Genomic DNA, 27,997 nt, shown 5'->3' with positions numbered 1-27,997 from the left:
AGACTCCTCGAGCCCCATTCCCTCAACCGCCTCGCATTGCAAATGGAGGGAAAACCTATAGACAAATGCCATTGTTCGTAGGAGGAGAAGAATGCTACTACGTTGATCCTCTTACGGGGCAACGAGTGAATAGAGAAGAAGACTGTACTCTAGGGGCAGCCCTGGAAGTAGACCAGAGAGGACCATACGTAGAAGCTGAGGTGGCTGGATGTCCTACGACCTTTTTGGTGGATACGGGGGCCACTCGATCCACTTTGAGATCAGCAGTAGTCCCAGGTCTGCCAATGTCGGGAGAGACGATTCAGGTGGTAGGAGTCGCAAATAGGAGAATGACGAATCCTCTGACAGAACCAGTTTCAGTGAAGATAGGGAATTACAGTGATGAACATCAGTTTGTGATTTGTGATTCTAGCCCTGTGTGTTTGCTAGGAAGAGATCTGTTGTGTAAACTAAATTGCACCATATACTGCACACCTGAAGGAGTAGAAGTGCAGACTAACGATGATGATGCCGATTTTAAGGTTGTAAACTCGCAGGGATGCGTGGAACTGTATCCTACCTTAACGGTGGAGGAGCTTCCACAGGACTTGAACGAGACAGTGTCAGCTGAGGTGTGGGATTTTACTGGAGAAGAAATAGGATTGATCAAAGGGGTAGAACCGGTAAAAATCATGGTAAAACCCAATGCCGAATATCCCAGAACACCACAATATAAGTTGACACCGGAGACAATTGCAGGAATAAAGCCTGTGATTGAATCCATGATTAAACAGGGAATACTGAAGGAGATCGTGGGAAGTCCATGTAACTCCCCGATTATGGGTTTGCAGAAGCCTAGTGGGAAATACAGAATAGTGCAGGACCTTCGAAAGATTAATAATATCGTTGTTTCATGTTGTCCAGTGGTACCGAATCCATCAGTGATATTGTTTCAGATACCGTTCCAAGCTGAATGGTTCACAGTGATAGACTTGTGTCAGGCTTTCTTTTCGATTCCTTTAGATGAGGAGAGCCAGTATCTGTTCGCTTTTAAGCTGGAAAATTGCGTTTTAACATGGTGTCGTATTCCCCAGGGGTATACAGAAAGCCCATCGATTTTTAACCAGCTGTTGAAGAAAAATCTTGAAAGTCTAGTACTGCCCAAGAATTCGGTTCTGGTCCAGTACATAGACGACCTCTTAGTGGCGTCAGAAACTGAGGAAGCTTGCAAGGTAGACACCATCACCTTGTTAAATCACTTGGCCGAGAACGGACACAAGGTGTCTCCAAGTAAATTGCAGTATTGTCTGACTGAAGTGCAATACTTGGGCCATAGGATTGAAAAAGGAAAACGGAAGGTGTCTCCAGACAGAATAGAGGCGATCATGAAAATGAACGCGCCTAAAACACAGAGAGAAGTCAGGATGTTTCTAGGCATGGTCGGTTATTGTCGGCAGTGGATCGCCAACTTTTCACTGAAGGCAAAACCTTTACTAAAACTGACGCACAAGGGAGTAAGAGATCCGGTACCATGGGACAAAGATTGTTTGATGGCATTTTTGCAGCTGAGGGAGGACTTGTGTCGTGCCCCGGCTTTGGGAATGCCTGATTACGAAAAACCATTCTTGCTTTACTGCTGCGAAAGAGAAGGTTGTGCTTTAGCAGTTTTGGCCCAGATACACGGCAATGCGCGTAGGCCAGTTGCTTACTTTTCGGCTACATTAGATCCAGTAGCCGCAGCGTTGCCCGGATGTCTCAAATCCGTAGCTGCAACGGGTGTCAGCATTGAAAGATGTGAAAGTGTGGTAATGGGACATCAGTTAGTGGTGTACGTACCGCATTCTGTGGAATTGTTAATGACCAGGACTAAGACTCAGCATCTGACGAATAGCAGGCTCACACGCTACGAGCAAGTCATATTGGCTGCTGAGAATGTGACCCTAAAGAGATGCTCTGTCTTGAATCCTGCTACTTTGATGCCACTTCCAAATGATATTGATGATGAAATTTGTACAGATCATGACTGCCTTGATGTGACTGAACTATGCACCAAACCGAGACCAGATATCGTAGATGAGCCATTGACTGACCCCGATGAAATATTCTTTGTTGATGGTTCATGCGTAAGAGACGATATCGGTCAGCTGAGAGCAGCATATGCAGTTTGTACTATTTCCAGAGTTGTGGAAGCCGCTTGCCTGGAGGGAGTACATTCCGCTCAGGTAGCTGAAATCATTGCTTTGACCCGTGCCTGTTTGGCAGGTAACAAAATTCGAGTCACCATATACACCGATAGCCAGTATGGTTTCGGGGTAGTTCACGATTATGGGCAGTTATGGTCTCAAAGAGGTTACATGACCTCCTCGGGTTCTCCTATTAGGAATGGAGAATTCGTGAGATTATTGTTAGAGGCATTGCAAGGTCCGACAGCCATAGCGGTTGTCAAATGTGCCGCGCACACAAAGAATGTAGATTTTGTGTCGCAGGGCAACCGTTATGCCGATGAAGTTGCACGCTATTGTGCAGAACAGGGATATTCTCACACCGATGTAGAAGTGGGGGGAATACAAGAGAGAACTGAGTTGACTATGTTGTTAGACACTGTAGATACGTGGGACGAATTGAAGTGTGTTCAGGAAAATGCACCAGATTCTGAAAAGAAGGGCTTCGAAACAGCTGGATGTACTAAAAGTGAAATGAATTTTTGGATTTCTGCAGATGGGAGAGCAGTTTTACCAAACGAACTTGTTAGTCCAATGGCAAGGAAATTGCATGGATCAGCACACATAGGTAGAGATGCTATGGTGAGAGTATTCAGACAAACGTGGTTTAATCCGAAGTTTAGAGTAGCGGCAGAAGCGGTATGTCAGCGTTGTGCGATCTGTCAGCAACTAAACGTAGGAAAGAGAACACCAGTCACGTTGAGTCACATAGGGAGGTCTGGGGGGCCTTTCAATAGAATGCAACTGGATTTTATTGAAATGCCTAAGTGCAATCGACTCAGATATGTGCTAGTGATTGTCTGTATATTTTCCAGATGGGTTGAAGCTTATCCTACACGTAGGTGCGATACACTCACAGTAGCAAAATTGTTGCTTAGAGAATTGATACCGAGGTTTGGGGTGCCATCCTCTTTGGAATCGGACAGAGGAACTCATTTCAACAGCGAAATAGTGAAGATGCTATGTTCAGCTTTGAGTATCGATCAGAAGCTCCATTGCAGTTATCGACCAGAAGCTTCAGGGATTGTAGAACAAATCAACAGCACGATTAAATCCAGACTTGCCAAAGTTTGTTCATCGACATCCCTGAGTTGGCCAGATGCACTTCCATTGGTTCTTATGAGCATACGTAGCACACCAGATAGAAGGACAGGTCTCTCTCCACACGAGGTGCTAATGGGGAGAGCTATGAGATTGCCATCGGTTCCGACTGCAGCGTTGTTGAACATCACAGACGATTTGATCTTGGACTACTGCAAGGGACTATCTGATGCCATTCATTCTGTGTCCCTCCAGGTCCAGGCTGCAGAGGTTCCATCAGCACAAGACTTGTGCCATGACCTGTGTCCAGGGGACTGGGTCCTGGTGAAGAAGCATGTCAGGAAGAACTGTCTAGACGTGCGCTGGCGAGGACCATTCCAAGTCATACTAGTTACGAACACTGCAGTAAAGTGTGGAGGCTTGCCCAACTGGATACACGCCTCACACACCCGAAGAGTTCCAGCACCTCTAGAAGAAACAGCTCCTCTCTCGGATGAAAATCCAGCGAAAAGCGGAGAAGCCACAGAGGGGGAAAGCCAAGCTGTAGAGGTGATCGAAGAGGCTGAGCCTGTATCGGAACAGGCTGACGACGGTCAGGACACCAGTGAGACCGAAGTCGCCTCAGAAGAAGAGAGAAATTGGGAGTTCGAGTCAGAAACCGAACAAGCTGTAAGTGATCAAGAGACGGGTCCAAGAACAAGGAGCAGGAGGACAAGGAGTGACGGAGCAAGTTGGCCGGAAAGAAGGAGAAGGCCAAGCTCGAGAGAAAATCCAGAGAGAACCCTTGTCCCGATCTCTGAAGAGTCGGATCTAGAAGAAGAAGCCACGGATTCAGGCTCTGAGAGTCCGAGAAGATCAAGAAGGGTACGTGTGCCCTGCCGAAGGTACGCCACCCCAGAGTGGACTTATCTAGCAGATGTCTTGGGGACAGAGATCTGGGAGAGTGAGAGAAGTGCAGGTGATCAATCTCGATCCATTTGTGGCAGTGGAGATATGGATGTTGACGCCTGGAATCGAGACTGAGGGGCTACTGACTTTCACACTTCCCATTCCCCTTTACCTAAGTCGGATCAAAGACCTAGTGCTAAATCGATTAGAGTTTCCGACTTTTGGTCATCAAATACCAGAACACGAAGAAAAAGTTATTCGTTTAGAGCTATTGGAACATGCTATTAGAGCTGCAGGTACGAGAATCATTTTAGATGCATAAAGACTTTTGTGTTTAAGCTATAAAGAAGAAGATAACCTAGAGCCGAGTGGAAAAAAGAATAAAATTAGGGATTACATTTAGAGGACGGAGAAGGGTTAGGGTTGTCTATTGCTGAAGATAAAAAGACATTGTTGTGAAAAAGAGACTTTTGTTGATAAAGAGTGCTTCACAGACTGAGAAAGCAAATAAAACAAACAAAGATCTGAAGAAGAAAACTTTTCCTCGAAAAGAAAGAGCTACGCTGTGTTGATAACATGGAGAACGGCAACCCAAACCGAAAAGCCAAATGCATAATAGGTACACTAATAGCAGTAGTAATTTTTCTCATTATTACCGTAGTTACCATATCATACATAGTAGGACATGCAAGTGAAAAGGAGACAACAGATGTAAAGCCTGTAACGACTTTGAAACCTGCTCTTGTTGGGAAGAAGGAGGAGAGCAATGTGATCCGTGAAAAGGCGTTACTGGCAGATGAAGCTCGTAGGTTACACGTAGACGAGTCACAGGGAAATTTTAGATCAAACGCATATGCCAAGCTATTATACGAGTATATTGATGCCATGGAGGCCAAAGATTGTTATGTTTGTATGCAATTGCCGGCTTCCGTAGATGAGGGCATCAGATATCATCATCTCCCATTGACATATGGGATAACATGTAGTTTATTGCTCAGTATATTTTATGGTAGAGAAGGGTTCGAGTACTACTTTTCAAATTATGATTCGGTACTGCCTGAAGTTCCGAATTATAAACAAATGAATAAGTGGGACTATCACAAAAGGGAAGATAGATTAGCAAAATTCTTTCTTCCTTGGGATACACTAGATACTTCATATGCACGCAGAAATAATCTGACTTGCAAGGTGTCAGAAGTAGAGAAAAAGTTCATAGGACAGGTAGATGACCGGTACAGGAGACAGAAGATTCTAAAAATGTCAGGACAGTGGAAAACAGATTGGACCGAAGAAGAAAAAGCACACAAGAAGAAAGGTAGCAATGGTCCAATAGCTTTGGATAGAACGCAGAAAGGAAAGTTATGTTTAACTCGAAGCAAGACATATTATGAGAGTGTATTTGTAGGTGAAGTAAATTGCGAACATGCTTTTAGGTTAGAGTACTATACGAAGGATTTTATGAAAGGGATGCAAGCTATTCCTAATGTATATTTTGTATGTGGAAGAAATGCCTATGTAAAACTACCTGACAATTGGTATGGTTCGTGTTACTTGGCAATTGTCTTCCCCAAAATATATCATGCAAAGGATTTAGCGATCATAGAAGGAAAGGCTTCGACAAGAGCGAAAAGAGAAGTAGGAGATGCAGAGGTAGTTGGAGACATATTTGGAGCGATGTTTCCTCTTTTAGGTTTAATACTTAATGATGTTAAAATCAGGAGACTAGCTACAGTTGTAGATAGATTATCTGCAAGTACTGCAAGGTCATTGATGCTAGTAGAAGGAGAGATGCAGTCGATTAGGGCAATGGTTCTTCAGAACCGTCTTGCTTTAGATGTTCTGCTAGCAAAAGAGGGCGGAGTCTGCAAGGCTTTGAAAGTCCAAGAATGTTGTACTTACATTCCAGACAATTCAAAACCACTTGAGAAAGTCATACAGAACATTACAGAGATACACCAAGAAATCGAAGATTTATCGAAAATAAATGTTTGGGAAAAAGTAGGGCATGGAGTAGGAAAGGTTGGAAGTTGGTTTGCCAATCTTGGTAAAAGTGTTGTGTGGTACATATTGAAACCTGTTTTAATAATATTGATTTGCATAATCACATTGTTGGGGTTAGTGAAACTGTACAAATGGTATAGGACGAAACGGTTACAAAGGTCCATGAGAGAGCAGGAGAGGAGATTAGCTGCTTTACAAGATCAACAGTACAAAAGTTTAAGAGCTCTCGAAACGATAAAAAGAGGGAATCTTGTAACTAGTTCTGTGTAAAGTGTCATTCAAATTGCAATTTAGTGATGACCCCTAGAGGTCATCAAAGGGGGGAACTGAGAGAGCGCAATTTGAATAAAAAATATATCTGTACCATATTTACAAGCCTATCGCATAAACATAGGAGTTGTAACGTGAAATAGCGTTTGTAGTATAAAGGTAGCCGATGTAACCAAAGTAATAGGAAATGTATTTGTATTTAATCTACAATATGCATTAGAATTAGAAGGCCCGTATACATAGTGGGCTAATATAGAAATGTATAGAAATGCTTAAGAACAGTAGAACGGGCTAAACTGAATGTACGTTGCAATTATTAAATGGAGAAAGCGGCGAAATGTAAATTGAGGAAAAGTGCAGAGACTATATAACACTGTGTAAGCACGAGAATATAAACGTTGTATTCTATGTAAAATGCATTCGCTTATAATCAAGGATTTGCTAAACTCGATTATATATATGTGTGTTAAAGGTTATACTGTGTAGAAGAGTTTGTAGGAATGTTAGAAAAGTTTGGTCATGTGTGATTTTAACCTAACTGACCAAGGGTTCGCAGGAGTGTAGTCCGCTGTATGTAATTTAGTGGGCTCACAGGAATAGTGGATAGCCTTGATCTGTACGTGCGAGCCAAGAGTCAAAGGTCTTGTTAAATTTCAAGTGACAATGCTGGACGAAGTTTATGGCTTAAAGTGAGATAAGAGACGCTTGGAATTTGGGGTCTTGTTTAGAAATGACCGTTCACAGGACCAAATGAGGTTATGATTACAATCGTAAAGAATAGAGTTCTGTTGAGGTGATAGACTTTGCTCTGAAAGTGTCAACTGGAATGTCAATGAAGTCACCAGCAAGAAGACGAAGATGGTGCCTAAGAAGCAAGGTCAACTTAACGGACGACGCGAAGAGATGAAGCTATGGAAAGACCTAGAGAATGAGATCATGTGAATGTACGTGGTGGGCGTCAAAGGGGCGTTCCATCCATACTGTGATTGTGTATTTAGGGACAGCACCCTGGGGAGGAGAAGTTAGGAGCGAGCGCAGAAGATCAGAGCGCAAGAGAGAAGTAGGCCGAGGACCCTTAGAGAGCGGATGGGTAGGCAGAGAGGGTACTGTTTCTCGACATAAGTTACCATTAGAGGCTAAGAGAGTTTGAACTTCTTTGGAAGTCAAACTGCTGACACCTTTTTTAGGTAAGGAACTTGCAAAGTAGGGATGCCACCTAGCATAGAGTAGGGACAGATTTAACTTGTTTATTCTCTTTTTGTAGATGACGCAACGGATCCACTTTGTGTCTATGCTTTTTAATCTGCTGATTTTGGAATTGATTTTAATTGTATTCTTTTGTAGACTGAGGTTCTTTAGGGAATTTATGTTCCTTCTAGTTCCTGTATATTTGTTGAATCTTATCCTGAGAGGATTGTATATGCACTTAATTCTGATTTTATATTAAACTTTTAAACTTTATCAGTCGTAAGTGGTTCTTCAGAGTTGCGTCAGTCTATGGGGTTGATTTAACCTCTGGGGTTTGCCTTTTACTCAATGACAGAAAATAATCGATCCAAAAAGGAAGAATGAGATAGGTATCTAAGTAATCAGAAAAGGTATCAAAATCTCATTCCCCGCATAACATTTATTTATTACTTTTTTTTTTTAACCCATCCTGGAGCGAGTTTCAGAACGGGGCAAATGCTGCTGAGTGGCAGCAGGAAGCTGTGCACTTATTTTTAAAGTGCGCATGTCTCTTTTGCAGGCCATCTTGCTATGGCCTGCCAGACATGTGGATTTTAAACATCTCTAACCGGTTAGAGAAAGCACATGCCTCTAGTGCTCTTAAGAGCAGTGAGAGAGGTCACTCCCTCCAATCCTGACGCTTCTCTCATGCTGTTTAACAGCATGAGATCAGCACCAGGATTGGGTAATGCAGGTTCCTGGGTCCCGGAGCTACGGGGAGAACGTTGTGATGCAAACCATGGAGGTAAGTGCTTTTTTATTTCTTTTTTATAGCACCACCTGCCTCACCACTCGGAATACTTGCCAGCCGCCACTGCTTGGCACATGCACCAGAAGGTTGGCAGCCTCGGGTGATTCCGGTTTAAGGATCCTCAACAGAATGTCTAGAAGTCAATCACAGTGAAGCGACATTCTTTTACCGAGAACCTTTCCTTTGTGTTCTGAAAGAAATGGTTCCCGAGCACAGAGAGCCTTGAAATCCTTTTACACACAAGGCTTCGCTCGTAACAGCTGACACTCAAAAGCTTTTAAATTGCACGTGTGTTATAAAGGATGATAGGCACTAGTAAGCAAGTAGTCAAGAAGCCGGTAATGTAGAAAATAGGAAGAAGGTTTATTATAAAAGATAAGTTCAGGTTACAAATAGTTAAGATGGTAAATTTAAAGCCTCACCAGGGGCAGCCTCCTGCTGCTAAGCCCACTCCTTCCAACTGCACTTTCAAAACATACATAAACATTCTGTGGCATCACACTCACACTCTGAGCAGCAGGAAACTGGTAACCAAGGAAAGGGTGCATGGCAACAAGTCAAGATACCACACATCTCCCCTCCTAAAGGAAATAATTGGAACAATAAAATAGGAACAAACGGAATACACAACATCCCTAACAGGAGTGCCAGTAAACTTTCAATCTAAAAATTAATCAACTAAAAGGACCAAGGAAGTAAATAATGCCCAAGCAGTCCTACAACAGGAAACAAATGTGTAATCAAAGCAAGAAAACACTAAGGACTTGGAGAACTAATAACCGGGGTGCCAACCCACACATACACCCCTTTCTGCACACAGAAAGACCCATACATGTGCAAAAAATATACCCCATTATAAGCAATATTAAGCAAACGTTTAGGCACAACTAAAAGACCCCACCACCAGCAAATATTAACTAACAATTTAGACACAAATCATACTGCCTATTACAAGCAACTTTAAGTAACTGTTTATGCTCGACTCAAATAGCCCAGCACAAGCAATTTTAAGTAAATGTTTAAGCAAAACTCATATGGCCCAATGCAAGCAACTTTAGCCCGATGGCCGCGGCCGCAATTTCCCGGCAGTGCGGCACTTTCTCAAAAACGGGCGGGGCCGTGTCGGCCGTTGGACGTGCGCAGCACTGCAAAGGTAGTGCTCGCCACGTCCAACGGCCGACAGCAGCACTTAAGGGGTGAAGTAACTGTATAGGTACATCTCATATGCCCTATCACAGTGCAACCCATCAGTAAGTACCTGTTTAGGCTCAACTCTCATGGCCCAGCACAAGCAATTTTAGGTAAAAGTTTTGGCACACCTAACATGGCCTATTATGAGCAACTTTAACTATGTATGTACAACTCACATGCCCCAACACATTACAACCCAGAATAGTATAAGAAATGCTTCACACAACAGAAAATTTAACACGGTATACACAGCAAATTCAACATTGCATTTATTACAATAATCACAGGCATCTGATTCTGCATAGCATAAAAAATACTTTTGGATAGCAATGTAAGAATAAAATCCACACACTCACAGAAACATACTGATATCTAAAATAAACTCATGCAGCAAATCCAGACTAACATAGAAAATACTCTTAGGCAGTAAATTAAGCATGGCAAAAAACACATTTTAGCAGCAATTTCAGCATAATCCAAATAAACATACACTAATGCAGCAAGTGCAGCTGAATAATAATAACACTCAGACATGTAATAACATGGCACTTTCTGAGCAAATGCAACAAGAATAAGCAAACAAAACATGTTAGAGATAATAACAATGCAATCAGGGACAAAACATTAGTCTGAGTTAAGCCACCTTCCCACAAGAGAGATACAGTATTGATCACCATATATATAGTCCTTACCTTAAATGTGAGAAAGGAATGGATATTCCTTGGCTTTCTGGAGTGTACCAAAGTCTTTGTAGTGTTAATAAAGGGTGTACTTTTTAAAATCCCAGTACAGCCGAAACATTGCATAAAAATGAGCTTAAAAGTGCACTTTATTTATTATACAACACAGAAAGGATTGGTATGGAATCTATAAAATTTCTTACCTTAAGATCTATGACTATAGAACAACATAGACACGCCTACCTATCTATCTCACTTTACCTATGAGCCACTGGGAAAGGAGCCTTTCATTCCGCCTAAGAGCAGGTACTGTTAAATTTGCGTTATGTTTTCCTCTTGGCTACCACTCTAATCTTGACTCTGTACCCTGCCTATGTGATGGTGTGAGCTGACAATCTATTTTACATTTTTTGTTTCTTTGTAAATACTATTTAAAATATACCAAGTGGCTTTTAATTCCATTTTTTTAAAAGCAGGGGCCTATTAGCTTGGATAATGCTTATTCGTGGTTACTCACTCTGGCCGATGAAGAGATGGTCCTCCATACTAGCACGTTTTTGAAAATTGCCACTCGAGCACGTAGGATGATGTCCAACCCCAGAACTCTTATATTTATGTATGATTATCCTATATAAATTGATGTATGAAATGGTATTTCATATAATTATAAACTATTTATTGCTAATGAATTTTATTATTACTCTCCATTTGTTAAATAATTTGTTATGCTGCTGTGCTTTTATGGATACCAAGTTATCCAAATAAAGTTTTTTTAACTTGAACTTGAACTAGTCCTTACAGCCTTCGATCTCAGCCTCCAGGAATCCTCCGGTACACCCCACTACAGATTCCAGAAAGTACTGATGTTATGTCAATCACAGCAGGACTGCACCGTTCCAAACCTCCGATCAGAACTTCCAGGAACGTCCGTTGCACCTCAATCAATGCGGTGTAGCACTGGCCAGGAATGTGTCCATAGAAACAGGGGTCAGCAGAACACGCTGCTGGTTGCTTTCACATGAACGCTGATGCGCTCTTCCAAATAAATGCTGCCAGCTGATACCAATAAACGCTGCAGAGCCAGTCCAAAATCAATGTTGAGACAGTTCACTTAACTTCAATACTGCCAGTATCCTAAACAGTAAAGTAAAACAGGGCTTTTTATGTCTAAACGTGGGCTGTCTGTTTATTGCATTACTTGTTAGTTGGCGCTGTTTTTCGTGTGCTGGATAAAGCTGTGTTGTTGGGATTAGTTCATCAGGTAGCAAACATTGATGTAAAGAAGGTCAAACGCCCCAGGCTGCAGGCTGTCAGATGTTAAGGGACACTGGTGGGGCTTCCAGGGCATTTCTCTTCCTTCAGGCTTTAAATGTCTTTACTTCAATTTCTTCAGCTGGTTCAGATTCACTTCAATTTTCCTCCACACATAGGTTCTTTCTCCAAATAGTCGCCAGTGTAATGAATAAAGATAGATTCTTTGTCGGGTTTATGATGTAGGTATAGTAGTTAAAACTCCACCAAGTGAAATGATAGTAAGCACCTTATTGGAGCACTCGTGCACCAAGAGCGTAGCATTGCAACTGACACTAAACCCCCCATGGAAGGTAGAGTGTACATTGAAAAACAGCACAACAAGATCAATAATATTGAATGCATTTTACATGAAGTTAGGCTAGCTAACTGACCAGCATCCTAATTTGTACAAGAACACTTAAGTGGAACACCTGTTTAGAACAATCTTTTCTGACTAAATAAACCCTAGAGATAGAAATATGGTTACACTAGCTAGGAAACAATATAGACTGGCAATTAGCAAAAGGAAAAATGAACTGAAATCCAAAGCATGGGAAGATTTAGACAAGGCAGTAGATCTAAGGGACAACAGACTCTTTTGGGAAGTAATAAATAGGCCCTTTCTGAAATCAGGGGACGAAAACACTATCCGAGTTCACTTACCAGAGGAAACCTGGGTAACTCATTATAACAAAATTTTTAATCCCAAAGAGATATCATATACTGCTATCCCGGAGGAGGATGACTACCTCTATGTTAATGTGGAATCAGCAAAGAAGTTGAGTTAGTCAATAACGCTTGCTGAAGTAGAGCTTGCCCTGACTAAGGGGGCACCAGCAAAGGCCCCAGGTCCTGATTCAGTACCACTAGATCTTTTTAAATGTAACCGAGAGTTTTGGTCTCCTTTACTTATGAATGTTTTTAAGGCACTAATACTTGGTCCTATTCCGACCTCTTGGAAAGAGGCCGTTCTGGTTCCAATTTTTAAGAAGGGTAACAAACATGATCCTAGATGCTACAGGCCAATATCACTAATAGACTCAACATGTAAATTGATGGGTAGGGTGATATTGGCAAAGCTGGAAACCTGGGCTGAGTCTTCAGGGGTAATTGTGGACTCACAATACGGTTTTAGGAAAGGCAAAGGAACAAACGAGCAGTGCCTGAACCTTGCTTTGATTATGGGCAAGTACATGGGTGCCAAGAATTGTTCTATACACTTGGCATTCATGGACTTGTCCAGCGCCTTTGATACAGTATGTAGGGACAAACTATGGCGTATGATGGACTCTATGGGTTTTGAAGAACCACTGGTTACCCTGCTTCGAAGGTTACACACTGCCACAACGGTTAGGGTCAGATATGGCCGTGGTGGTGAGAAATCAAAACCTATATTATCCACTGAAGGCGTCCGACAAGGATGTATTTTAGCGCCCTTTTTATTTCTGATCTATACAAACGGCTTAGAGGGTTTCTTGCTAGAAACATCTGCTGACTTCCCAAAGATAAATGGAAGACGAATCCCAATGTTGTCTTACGCAGATGACACTGTTTTAATGGCACTTACCTCCAATAGTATGCAGATCTCTCTGGATGCTTTTGATACATTCATGGGCAAATTAGAATTAGGTGTACATTTTATGAAATCTTTTGCCATGACCTGTGGTCCAAAAAATGTTAAGACACGTAAATATGTGGTGAAGAATGCCACTATTGAGAAGGTGGATAACTTTTGTTATCTGGGTAACCTCTTCAACAAAAAACTGAGCTGGGAGCCCCTGCTGACAGCACGGGTTCAGAAGGTTGCACAGCTAATTGAAGCTCTCTTCCGCTTTGCCAGCAAATTAGGCCAGCGACGTGTAGCAGAAATCACATTATTATACAAAGCTAAGTGTGTTTCTGCCTTGACCTATGGTTCAGGAGTTTGGGGCTCGTATAATTGTGAAAAAATACAAACTGTTGAAAATAAGTTTATTAAACGCTTATTATCTGTCCCAATGGGTACATCTAATACATTTTGCCACGGAGAAATTGGAATCGAGTTTATAAGTGATGTTATTCACATTGCCCCTTTAACATTATGGGCTACGGTTTGGCAATCTGAAGAATTGAAATTAACCAAAGACATTATTCAAGATTGCCTTAAGCTTGATTACTACACCCAAATCCCGTGGCTTCGATATGTTAGGGAGACTTTTAATAACATAGGTTTAGGTAAGATGTTTACTAATCCTGAACTGCTCGGTAGGGATGCCAAGGAGACTATTAAAAATGCTTTCAGTAATTGTTCAGGTTCTTTAAAGACAAATGACCATGTGATAAGTGTAAGGGGAAAATTAGTCCCCCAGTTCTATTTGTCATATATTACAAACACACAATGGCGTTTTTACCTTATGAGATTTCGCCTTGGCACCTTACACTTTCTGTTTGCTTTCCCAAAGCAGGGGGGTTGGTGGGAGAAGTTACCCTACTGTCCTTGTAACAATAGGGTTTCACAAAATACTCTCCACCTCATGCTTTTTTGCACTTTGTATAAAGCACCAAGAAACACTTTCCTTAAACCATTGTTGGAAACATTCGAAACACGTTATTATAAAGAAGCATATGATCATTTGCTATCGTTGTCAACTGCACATATCTGTAATGCCGTTTTAAATTTTATTAGATCTGCTCTGGTGATCAGAAAAAGATATTGATGAATTTTGTTTTTTAATAATTATGTAACTATGTACTGTGATCCTATGGTTGATTAACTCAAATGTTTTTTAAAATTGTTTATGTATACTTTTATGGTTTCTATATGAAATCGAAATAAAGTTTTTGAAATGAAATGAAAATGACTAAATAATGCATACTACTACATACCTTCCTTCCTTATAAAAACAAAAACATTAATGATAATAATAGTAATAATAATAATTATAATAATAATAATGATAATAATAATAATAATTGGGCGAAACCCAAAAACCCTGTTAATACGTTAAAAATTCTCGAACCTTTTAGGTAAAACCCTGTTCCTTCTTCTTCCTATCATATTGAGAATATCACTTGACATGTTTGAAGCATGTTCCAGCACTTCCATATTCTTTATCATTACAGTGTCACTCACAAAATTCAGTTTATTGCTACTGTATCACTCTTTGTGAACAGTTGCGTTTTCTTTTGCCAACCTGGTCAAACACCACCAAGACCCATTCCTTAACAACTGATGGAGCGAGGTTGGTAACAAAAATGTTTGTATACCCCTCGTGAAGTGACTTCTCCATAACAGTATCATGAATTAATTGTGTGGTTTTGAAATTAATCAACATAGAATAGAATGCACACACACAAACACACGTGGGATACTAATGTGCATGTGTTGCGAACCATAATCTACTAATTAAGTGAAGTTGTCATGTGTATTCTGTACGCATTTGTCATAATCTAATCGAAATTTGCATGAATATGCTTTTTGTCTGTCTAAATGTGGCATAAATTATGGAGAATGGTGAGTAAACCATGCTTATGTGTTGCTTATTCGCTAGGCAATAACTAATTGGGTTAACTTAGAATGGGGGAGGTACACAGAAGGGCTATATTTCGAAAATTAACGTTTATTTGGATTTGTTTCTATGATAGTTCCTACTGTGGCCTATGCGGCCTACCTTAAAATGGCCGCTGTCTGCGACTCCGAGTTTGCGATGAAGTATGCATGCGTGACTGAACTCGAGAAGAGCGCGAGTGGCATGTGCCTGTGAAGAGTGGGTCAAGGACAGTGTGGCCTGGCTACCCGAATGGGTGCCAACAAATTTGAATGTCAGCATCGTGAGCATGGGAAAATCATCTCAACTGTCCACTTGAAGGACACAAGTGGAAGAAAACTGCTAAGGACAATAGCAACTTTATTTTTCAAATTATCACAATGACTTTGCGAAAAGATGAACAATAAGGTGATGAGGTTATGCTCATCCACCCCTCGACTTGACCAATCAGGACAGTTACAACTTTTAGATAGATAAGTTACTGAAAAAGGGTATAAAAGAGGACGTTTGAAAGTATGAAAAAAGTTTGCTTTTCGATTTTATCTTTGCACCCCTACATGCTGCCAGACTGCTAATCCTTTTCTATGGCGCAAGGACTTTGACATTTTTCTGAACTTTAACTTTTGAATGGGTGCGGAGCCCTTATGGGAGATGAACATCGAGAGAGCATAGAGAGGTGGTCTTTGGGAGCTATTCTGTCTTTATGCTGCTGTCCGTGTCCTGAAATCTTGGTAATAAAAAACATATGCTTATTTTCTGAACTATTGTGCTAAGAAATTTGAACTATTGTGCTAAGAAATATAAATGTTTGAATTTAACCTCTTTTCTTTTCTAGGCTATTAATGTTGAAATGACTATTAAGTTAGAGTTAATAAAAGAGAGGTTGTGCTAGGAGATTTATTCGCTAAAATAAAAATTAAATAAAGAGAGAATTAAGCTGGTCTTGTTGTCCTTTAGTTAAATTTTACTAGCAGATCCATTGCCAAATAATGGTGGTGTTCAAAGGCCAGCCAGCCATCATGGCAGACGCGATCTGTTAGTGCTCTGTCCTTAGACCCCTATTTCTCCTGCAAGTTCTCCTCCAGAGGTGTTTTCTGTGTCCACACTCTGGAGACGGTGTGAGGATGCGACGAGGATCCCGTGGGGCTCGGCAGTTTCCAGGTCGGAGCTGTGGCAGTGGAGATTGCAGACTGACTGAGGCAGAGCGGCCCTGACGAAAGGCGCAAAAAGTACCCTGGGGACAGGCGACCGTTGGCGAGCCCTGCGCTGCTGCTGGAGCGCTGCTGAGGGGCACCGGACATGGCTTTAGACCCTGGCGCCCTGTGGGTTTGACTAAGCGGTGCCTCCCAGAGGATGGGCAAGCTCCACGGTCCTGCATTGCTGGCGTCCGCCGCTGGGCGGTGAGAGGCAGGGTGAGGCCCAGAGTAGGAGGCGGACGGTGGACGGCAGCTGAGCGCCCCTGACTAGGCCTGAGCGGGCTGCTGCGCTTGGTGCTGTGGAGGCCGGAGGCCTTATGCCCCCTGAAATCTGGGGTCTGCAGAGACCCGCGGACCCGCCCCACCCTGCAGCACTGCTGGCCCTTGTACAGTGTGGAGTGGGAACTGTTGAGAAGGTATGGGTGACGGTTTCTGCTGTCCTTGGCCGACTGAAGGGTAGTCAGGTTAAGAATTTTTAACACAGAGCGGTAGAAATGAGCTCTTTTTGTGGTGTCCAATTCTGCAACACAAACGACCCTGGAGAAGCTGGTGGGAGCCGGGAAGATCTTTCTCTTCTTGGTGAAGGGTAGAATGCCCTGGAATGAGTTCACCCAAAGAGAGGGCCCCGCACCTTGAAAACTTCTGCTGTACTGGCAGTGTATGATGAGCTCTTGCTAGTCCTTGAAAGTCCAGGGGAGATGGTGTCAATATCTTGCTGAGTCACACCCATATCCTCAGCAGATCTCCAAGGTGAACAGGCTTTGCCATGTTGGAACAGTGGTGGTAAAGGAAGTCGCAAGTCAGATCCGTAACTTTAGGATAACAAATCACTCTAAGGGCTGGGTAGTTTGAGCCGGGGTACGAAACAGGGCTGGACATGCGCTGCATCTGGAGGAGGCGTTGCCCTTGGGCTGGGGGCTACTCTCCATGCAAGTTTGGCCCTTCGTGTAGATTGCCCCAGCTGCTGTGGTCGCTTCTCACTGTCCCCCTCCCTGGGGTCTTCGGCTGGTTTTCTGCCTTTTCTGGAGGATAGCATCTGACTTAGAATTGGTGCACACCAGAGGAATCTGACTGTTCCATTAAATAAAAAAAAATCATCGCAAAAAAGGCCTGAAGTGGGTGTTGACGCAATATGATTTCTTCCCAGTGCTCTGAATATCTAAGTGAAGACATTCAATGAAGCATGGTTAAACGTTGGGAATAACTATGACTCTCTTAACCTTCTCTCAGTGGTAGTGGTCATTATAATAAAGTGGACCTGCTGATAACTATCTCTATTCCACTATATTCTTTGAGGGAAAGTGTATAGAGATGGGCCAAACAACGTTCTGGCCATGAGCATTATAGCGAGAAATGGCAAATCTAATGATCCCACTTCCAGATCGAGTAGTTCCTGGATATTAAAAAATTGAGCTCAGATGGTGGCAAAAGGAGGTTCTGTTTTTTCCACATTTCATTACCTCCTTACCTATTTTGTCAACTCTGAACCTAGATCTAAAAACACAATGAATAACAAGGAATTGAATCATGCCATATTGCCCCCTCGTATAATTGAAAATCAGTAAAAACATTGAATTTGTGGCTTCAACAGTGAAGAGTAACACAACTGCATTAAGATTTAAGCAACAGCCAGATGTCTATGAAGTCGATGATAAACCCAATGACAAGAAAAGTGATTTCACCCAAAACTTAACATACTGGAAATATCCCAATGAACAACACAACTGTAATTTGTGAGGAGACATTATGGGAACCTTAAAAAAAACTTAGAAAACATGTCTCCAATAAACACAAAGGATTCTACCTAAAAAAAATATTGCTCCAAATGTGACAAGGAAGCCTAATTTCACTACACTGCATGCCAATATGCAAAATGCAAAGGTAGAATAAAGAAAGGAGCGCTACGATCCTTTGTAGCTTCTGTGACCTCAGATTCATAACAGAAATTGGAATTTCATAACATGCATGACATGCACACCCAAATGCACAAAATATGCCTGACTCACAGCTCTAGCAAGCAGCAAACCATCAAACCAATGGTCAAAAGAAGAAATATTACTGCTAGCTGAATTTAAACAAGCATTTACAATGCAATAGGTCTCGCATTTGCGAGACCTATTAAATGACAATGCCTATTATTTATCCGTTTTGATAATTAACACAAATAAAAGGCATTGTTATTTACAATGCCAATAGCTCAAACTCTTGTTAATGCAACACCTCTTGCCAGTCTCACTGATCTTTTAATGCAAGCCTAAATATGTGGATTAATACTAAAACTTGCAACTGCTCTAATGGCAGGCAATAAATAGAGCCATGGGCGACGTCATCCACCACAGTTAGAGGTTATAATTTCCTGTCTGTGTGGTCACAGGTTTAAATCCTGGCAAGTCCCATGTCTTTCATCATTCTGAGGTCGATAAAATTAGTACCATTGAGCTGGGTAACTATAACGATCTGTTGTTCAGCTCCAAGATACCCTTGGGTGAAGGTGCGCTTTACACGTATACTGTACACTGTATGTTATGATTTGCAGTATAAGTTCCATTCTTCTCCCTTTGACAGGATAATCCTGAGATAAATTAACAGATAACTAGGTGCATAACAGCAGTGTGCCATGGCGTGGTACTAGGGGGGCATGATTAAAGTAGTAACTGACATGTTAGTGTGTGGTGTGCACTGCATAAATGAAAACGTATGTCTGAGGCTTGCACACACAGTGCACAGTGAAGATTCAGACAGACTTCGGGCCTTATCATGATTGCTGTGTGGTGCACGTACGAGTGTCCTGGGGACTTGGCAATCTGGAAAAAATCTGCACACGCTGCCGCACAGCCCCTACCCCACCTACAGAACCAACATCCACCCCATATCTAATTCTTGGCATCATGGCTAATGTCTACGACTTAACTTAGTACTTAAGTTAATTTATCTGTGCTGTACTCGTGGAGGCCGGTACACTCACTGACTTATTGACTGCCTCAGTGGTTCCATAACCGAGTCGGGACTGGGCCCCGCTTGATGCTTCCTGCCTGGCGCCTTGCCTGACCCTTCCCGGATGTTTTTTTCATTTTTCCACAGCACAGCAGAAGAACACTGCTCTAGGCTAGCACACCGTCCCAGGCGAGGCAGTGGTACTGTAGCAGGCACTCTGCCAGTGATGTCACTCACTCAGTACCCTCTTCCTGACACTACTTCACAGTAACCCCCCCCCCACACACATGCGCCCCCAGCAGTGCACGACGATCCGGAGTCTATTCTGTTTGTTTCACTATCACATTCAACTCAAGGAGCAGCATACTGTCTTAAAGTTTTCCTGAGGCCGAGTCTCATGATGACTCATGATGAAGATAACGACAGTAGGGCTGCTTTCCGAGTCGGACCCTTCCTGGCAGTTTGTGTAGTTAGTCAGTGTTACTGTTACATTACTTCAAGTTAAATGAGAAAAGCAACTGTAACAGTAACACTCTGTGCAGGGTAGCGCTATCAAAATCAATGAAGTGCTGCATTGTGTGTAGACCCGGCCCTCATAATTAAGTGCCGGTGCTAAGCACCGGAAACGACCGGCACAAATTAAGCACTGGACTTTGTACATGATGTTCAGGGCATTGTGTGAAGCTAGATGTGAAAACAATATTAGTTTCAGGGAAACTAATCCAACATTGTTGAGCACGCAAACATTTGCAAAAGGTCGCAGCTGAAAATGTAAGAAATATGCTGCTTCGCTGCATGGGTCTAACTTGTGGAATATGCCACCCACTCCTCATACTAAGGGTTGATATCTAAAAGCTATCTCAAAAGCCAGCAGACAATTTTTTTAAGCATCTAAAGAGTGGGCTTCCCTTCAAAATATTTGTTTAAAATCATTTAATTCATTTGAGAACCCAAGCAGTCGAAAGCCATGGTGCCTAGAAAAAGAAAAAGCTGTTTTGGTTTATTTTGTTTGAGGCTAAATTGTTCCCACATGGACAGGGCCAATTGTTTATGTGTTCTGAGTGGTAGACGCAACATTACTGTTGCCCTCATTCGCAGACGTTCTCAGAGGCGTATCTCATAGCATGCTTATGGAGCAAAGGTAATTCCATTCGATTCCCACAGCAGCCGCTGAGGGAGGTGTTCTATCCCATAAGTTTTCCGCAGAGCCGTTCTTCACATCACTAGAAGCTGAAGCATCCCAGGGTGGCTCTAAGAATGCATTCATCATCAATGAAATACACTGGGAACAGCAATACACATGGGCCTTAAATGGGTTCATCAGTACTTCAATGTCCACTGGCGCAAACAATTCTGATCCGAGACATCGATCCAGGATGTATCATGGCTGTAAAGCAGGCAGAGGAAGACAGGTTGTATGCAGTCAAGCCAAACAGGCCTGAAGGATAAGAACCAATGCTAATTTAGAGCCAGATGTAGGTCGTTAAATACCGGTCGGTAACGCCGAAATTCGTTAAATTTCTGCTTTACCGACCGGCATTTGGCTGAGTGCAATGTAGGTGACTTTAAACCTACATGCAAAATAAGGAATTGCAAAATATCGATTCCTTATTTTGCTCTTGCGTTTAAGGAATTGAAAATACCGATTCCTTAAATGCAATGTACGTAGCACTAAAAACAGTGCATTCAGCCTTAAGAAATCGCTATTTACCACCAACTTCAAGTTGGTGGTAAGTAGCAATTTCCTTTCAAAAATCACTTTTTTAAATGTGCCATTTGGCACGTGTCCATGCCCTTGGGGCATGGATGTGCGCCACATGTGCACACATGCATCATTCAGGGGTGCAACAGGGTGTCCTTTGTACACCCTGGCACCCTTGAAATAGCTCTCGCTATTTGTGATTCAGTAATACGGAATCGATAATAGTGAATCGCTTCCCATTCATTCCTATAGGCCTCTTAGCCCATAGGAATGAATGGCTAGGTATTCCTTAATAATGAATCTCAATTAACGATTCGTTATTAAGGAATGTTAGGAAATTGCTAATATTTTAGCGATTCCTACCTACATTCCATTTAGCGAGTCCTTAATAGCGATTTGATAAAAACCGCTATTAAGGGCTCGCTAAATGGAAGTTATCTACATAAGGCCCTTAGTTCTTGAAGCCGAGGTGGCCATAGCAGTGTACCATGCGCTCACTGCAGTGCAGCACTAGCAGTGTTGTCTCTATTCTGAAATGAACTGGGATGTCTATTGCGGAGCAGATAAAATAAAATCAGGATCCCTGCCACAGTAGCAGGACAAGCTGGTGTCCTAAAATGGTTCCCAATACAGAGAGTAAGAAAGATGGTATAAATCCGTAAATCGTAAGAAAGGTGCTAACCAAACCAGAGATGAAACATTTTAAAAAGTGCACTATTCCTTTCATATCAGACATGTTAAAGGTACGATGGACCAGCTCCCCAAAATGCAGAGGGAAGTGAGTGTGGAGTAGTGTTTGTATCTTAGACGAGGACCTTGCAATCTCTCTGGCTGAAGTTAAGGCCACATTCTTTTGAAAAAGCAGAATTTTATGTTGGAAACATTTATCGAAGGCCATAGTTCTGCCTCCCTAACTTTGCGGGCAGGTGGAAACAGTGGTATTAACCATCACCAGATAAGGGATGCCTGGTTCCATTCTGCAGCAGCTTTGATCATTCAGCATCAAATAGCTCCCATTTTAGAGCAACCTGAACACAGGATGAATCACAGCAGCTTGGAAACCCTTCAGATAACAAGACAAGTTTGCTACTGAAACATTGCATGCCCCATGTAGAGAAATGTCCTTGCAAATCAAGGAGCCGCTTAAAGCATTGTCACAGTTGAAGCCAGTAGTAGAACTTCCGTGTCCTCATTCCTGTATCTAAACCTGAAAGGTAATTCCCAATACTTGTTCACATATCCTTCCCCTAGTGCTTCAAATCTGCCTACCTGTTGGTATTGAAGACAATATTGGAATTTGAAAGTCGTGACAGGTAGGGTGATGTAACTATCGATTATCCAGTCAGTGGATTGTGTCTTAGCCACGGCAAAAGGTAATTGGTCGAATTTTTCAATGTGCAACTTGGAATATTTTGCATCTCTGCATGCCATTACTATCTGTCTTTACGTTAGATCATATGCCCAAAACAGATTTGTGCTGTTGATGTAACGCCATGGGACTGACCAGAACGTAACGTTTGCAAAGTCCAGGTCAGTATTAACCCTGGGCGTAATTCGCGTAGCAGCGCTACACGAAGTGCACTTTGCACTTTACGAGCTACGCAAAGCTACGCAAACTGCGTAGTGCACTGTGCTAAATGCTGTTCGCACTGATTGCACAGTGCTGGATGCTTGTCTGCACTGTGCAATCAGTGCAAACCGCATCTTGCACAGTGCAAGCGGTTGTTTTCTGCCGCTCAAGTAGATTTGTACTCGAGCAGCAGCTTTCTCAACGCGGACTGGTAGTTTCTCATCGCGAGCGCTCGCGAGCATTAGCGACCACTCGCAATGACCTCCCCGCGTTGAGAATCTCGTCGAGAGGTTTATTTTCCATGCTTGCGATCAGCAACTTGATGTTGCTGATCGTGAACGAGGAAAAAGTCTGGCCGGGATGTTATTTTGCTCGCTCGTGGTCGCCAACTTGACGTTGAGGACCGCGAGCAAGCAAAAAATGCCCGCTATGCTACGCGTGTTTGCACTGTGCTTTGTGCAATTTGTGTAGCCCGTAATTGCGCAAACAACGCAAACTACGTGAGCGTAGCGTAGTCCTACGCCCAGGCCTAGTCAGTATTACTTTTGACTATTGACCGTAATTGTAACTGTCCATTTTGTATTATAGATATGTCTTGCTGTATTATATATATTGCGGAAGACACTATGGTGCACAGTGAATACATTCTGGACGTAAATGTGGTCATACCGTTGTCAAACACAGCCAAAATCTTTTCTAAATTAACCCTATCAATCTTGCGCAATCTCTCAGCAGCTTCCGGTTGAGAAATCTTCTGTAGCTCGTTGTATATTCTGTACAAAATGCGCTTGTGGCGTGGGTTTTGGGGACCTAATAAAAATTCACTGAGATCCATGTCATCAGAAAGAATGCACAAGTGTTGCTTCTCCTGGGAAAGTGTTGAAGTTATTAGTCACTCAAGCCACAAAATGAAAGGAAGCAAGAAGAAAGAAAGAAGAACAAGCATTGGCATAGACAATAGGTCTCGCATTTGGGACCTTATAAGTGTTTAGCCATGCAACAGTTGGTTGTTGTTGCACCAAGGATATTCTGCTGCATAACTAAATGCTTATAGGGTCCAAAAAGCGAGACCTATTGGCTATGCCAATGCTTGTTTGTTTTTTGGTTGCTGTTTTGTTTAAGTTGCCAAATCTACAATAGCTGGACAAGGTTTTTCTTTACAGTTCTTTGCATCAAATGAACTTTTTTTCATTGCTCTGAATGTTATTTCCATTCTGGTTGTAGGAAGTAGTCATTCCCGGGGTGTGGGGGCTGCCTAGCTGTGCGCATGAGCCGAACTTTGCAAATGAAAAAAAGCCTGGTGCAGGTGCAATTTACAAGTGTGGAGTGAGTGAGCCCCAGGCAGCATGACTCACTCACATAGGAGTTCATGCACTGCACCTGCATAATCAGTATGGTTTAAGGAAACTCGACTCACTCCCTCCCAGGCATCCTACACATATTTACCAAGAAACTCTGAGAAGAGCCTGCCTGCTGCACTGACAGCTGGTGGTGTGTGTGCCTGGTGAAAGCGTGCACTGACGGTTAGTGGTGTGTGTGCCTGGCAAAAGTATGCACTGACGGCTGGTGGTGTGTGTGCCCGATGAAAGTGCGCACTGATGGCTGGTGGTGTGTGCTTCGTGGAAGCGTGCACTGATGGCTGGTGGTGTGTGTGCATGGTGGAAGCGTGCACTGACGGCTGGTGGTGTGTGTGCCTGGTGGAAGCATGCACTGACAGATGGTGGTGTGTGTGTGCGTGGTGGAAGCGTGCACTGACCGCTGGTGGTGTGTGTGCCTGGTGGAAGTGTGCACTGATGGCTGGTGGTGTGTGTGTCTGGTGGAAGCGTGCACTGACAGCTGGTGGTGTGTGTGCCCGGTGAAAGCGTGTACTGATGCCTGGTGAAAGCGTGCACTGACGGCTGGTCGTTTGTGTGCCAGGTGAAAGCGTGTACTGATGGCTGGTGGTGTGTGTGCCCAGTGGAAGTGTGCACTGACAGTTGGTGGTGTGTGCCTGATGAAGCGTGCACTGACGGCTGGTGTTGTGTGTGCCTGGTGGAAGCGTGCGCTGACGACTGGTGGTGTGTGCCTGGTGGAGCGTGCACCGACGGCTGGTAGTGTGTGATGGCTGGTACTGTGTACCTGGTGAAAGTGTGCACTGATGGCTGGTGATGTGTGTGCCTGGTGGAAGCGTGTACTGAGGGCTGGTGGTCTGTGTGCCTGGTGGAAGCGTACACTGATGGCTGGTGGTGTGTGTGCCCAGTGGAAGCGTGCACTGACGGCTGGTGATGTGTGCCTGGTGGAAGCATGCACTGACGGCTGGTGTTGTGTGTGCCTGGTGGAAGAGTGCGCTGACGGCTGGTGTGTGTGCCTGGTGGAAGCATGCACTGATGGCTGGTGGTATGTGCCTGGTGGAAGCGTGCACCGACGGCTGGTAGTGTGTGATGGCCGGTAGTGTGTGTGCCTGGTGGAAGCGTGCACCGACGGCTGGTGGTGTGTGTGGCCGGTGAAAGCGTGTACTGACGTCTGGTGGTGTGTGTGCCTGGAGGAAGCGTGCACTGATGGCTGGTGGTCTGTGTGCCGGTGGAAGCGTGCACTGATGGCTGGTGGTGTGTGTGCCTGGTGGAAGCGTGCACTGACGACTGGTGTTGTGTGTGCCTGGTGGAAGCGTGCACTGATGGCTGGTGTGTGTGCCTGGTGGAAGCAACAGCATTTACAGTGATAGAAGACACGAATGAAACTGACGAAGAGGCAGGGGGAGAAGGGAGGGGGAGTGGAGCAGAGGGACATGATTCACAGCTAGAAGACACAAATGAAGCTGAAGGCTGAGTGCTGAGGGCAAAAGAAAAAAAAACAATCCAAGCCTTGAAAGTTAGAGTTAAAGTGATCGGACGGAGGCAGAGGGGAAAGCAACTTAATGACCCATGACGGAGGAGACAGATAGCGGTTGCGCGTGTGCACGTGCACATGCACTCAAGCTTCAGGCCAACAAATGCCTCTGGTCGGTAGCACTTTTTTTTACCCTTTACTAAAAGTCCAGCATGCAGCGCATGCGCTGCTCTAGACTCGACCTAAAAATAGAGCAAAAGGGGGAGGGAGTGGCGCCATCCATCCTCTTGAACTCCCTCTATGAATCTTGTAGGTGCAAAAAAAAGGCCTCACACAGTATCAGATTGGGACTTTTGGTCATGGAGTAAATATATGCGCCTTTTGTAAGTGGCTAAGCAATAAAGTTCAGTGAACCATTCTGTTGTGTTGGCACCTGTGGACTACCACAAGGGCCATCACCAATTACCTCTGCCAGTGTGAGGTAGTGTCATCTATGTCCAAAACGTTGCATAAAAGAGCAAGCTTTGCTGAGTTTGGGAAATGGATGGCACTAGTATTGAGTCTGCCAGAAATCCCACCAGTTTTGCGGTAAGTGAGGCTATGACCACAGAATATCATAGAGGTCACTATCCTCCATAGCAAAGTGCCAACATACACTGTGTGGTAGCAGTTTGGCTCTATGTAACTTGTAGAGGGACCAGTACCAGTCATGTAAGAATTTTAAAGTGGGAGAATGTTACCTGCTCCTCCCGTGAGGGGTGGTCGTGTGCAGTCAAGAGTTCAGCCCAGTCATCATCAGAGTAAGCGACCCCAAGACACGCCTGCCAGATATATGCAGTGAATACCATGTACTATGGAAATACATTCTGTATATAAAGATTTGGTATAGATTAGAGACTGCACCCCTCGAGAGATATAGCCTCGACGAGGAAAGCCTGGGAGAGAGACTGGATCCTTAGCAAGCATTCCTCGAAGACAATGCTGTAATTACCAATATTTCCACAGCTGCGATTGGTGTAAACCAAAATTTGACCGTAACGACTCAAAAGATCGAAATGCATCTTCGGCAAATAGGTCATTGATCATCAGAATCCCCCTCCTCATCCATTGTGTCCATCGAAGCATCGTCTGACCAATAGTAATCTTTCCATTGTACCAAAGTGTATCTGTCAAGTTTTGACAGAGTATTCCATCTGCCAAACTCGAAATAAGGCCCTAACATATTTATTCCTTGGTTCTGGTTACAGATCAAAAAAACAATGTGTTTATATGCGGACTTGCTGCGATTGATATGGTATTTATTACTATTGTTGTGTGACCGGAGGCGATCATGAACCACTTATGATGACTTTGCCTCTGGTTGATCATGCCCTGCTGCACACCTAACTGTGGCAGTGATTTGCATATGATGCTCTAGATATCTGCTTGTATACTGGAGGAGAGAGATCCCAGTTTTCACTCATCAGTGAGTATTTCTGAGGGCTACCATGACAGTGAGAAGGAGCGTGTGCCATGCAGATCACAAAATTGTATTTTATGTATATAGCTCAGTGGGTTACTGCTTTTGTCATAGAGATGCTTTTACTACTTGCAGTTCATAGTTTACAATCTTGATATAGTACAGTGAGCTATGCACTGTCATCAAAGAGCTGCCTGAAAACTGCACTGTATATTTAAGAATTTTAAGTTGGGTAGAAATAAATTCTTATTTGTAAAACTAACCCCAACCAGGGTGTTAAGTTTTAAATCTTGAGTTTGTGCTTCTCCAGACCAAGCACTCTTAAAGTAAACTGTGTACCATTATGAATGACGTGATTTCTACACCTTGTAATCCTCTTTGTTTTAGGTAATATTTCCTGTACTCTGCTTTACACACGTATAATTCAATTCATTGTGTCTCTTCTGTCTGTAATGTAAAGTGCTCTGACATCCTACACTGGTGTGAATAGCGCTATACAACAAATGAAATACATAAGAGAGATGGGCTATCGAGAGATGAAGGTCACTGCTGGGAGGTGGTAGTAAGGGAAGTGCTTCTAGAATCTAGACGAACGTCATGGTGTGGGGTGGGGGTGCCAAGAAAGATTGTCACACCGGGCACCACCAGAGCTAAAGTCGACTGAGGTGAAAGTCATTTGTTTCCCGTGAATGGACAGAGAGAATAGGAGCCTGCCTGCTACTTGTTTCTTTGGGTATTGAGGAAGATGGAGTGACATTGAAGATTGTCGTTCTTCTGCCTCTAGAGTATTTTTCTCAAACTGACGCCAAGATTTACTACAATTTAGAGCGGGCTCTTGAGCAGTGCAAGTCGGTGCTACTGTAACGTAAAGAGGAACAAAGAACAGTGGGGCATATTACCAAGCAATAGCGATAATTATCGCTATTGCTTGGTTAGAGACAAAAATTTACCGCTGAGCTGCGGCGATTTTTACCGCAAATAAACCTTGGTATTACCAAGGTTTATCGCAAATACGATAAAAATCGCCGCTTAGCGCGAATATCTCCAAAAGTTGGTAATAGGAGATAGCGATGTTAGCGACTGTTTTCAGTCGCTAACATCTTGGCACGCCCACTTTGTATGTCATTAGTGATAAATATCACTGACATGCAAAGTGGGGCCCAAGATGGTTGCTATCTCCTACTAGCTGTCGTTAACTGGTGTTAGCGACAGCTAGGTAATAGGGAGATAATTTTATCCCCCCTTTCTTGGCTTTTAAAGC

The sequence above is a fragment of the Lissotriton vulgaris genome, chromosome 2_1 (genome assembly GCF_964263255.1).
Source record: "Lissotriton vulgaris chromosome 2_1, aLisVul1.2, whole genome shotgun sequence".
Classification (NCBI taxonomy): domain Eukaryota; kingdom Metazoa; phylum Chordata; class Amphibia; order Caudata; family Salamandridae; genus Lissotriton; species Lissotriton vulgaris.
This window is presented reverse-complemented; position numbering follows the sequence as displayed.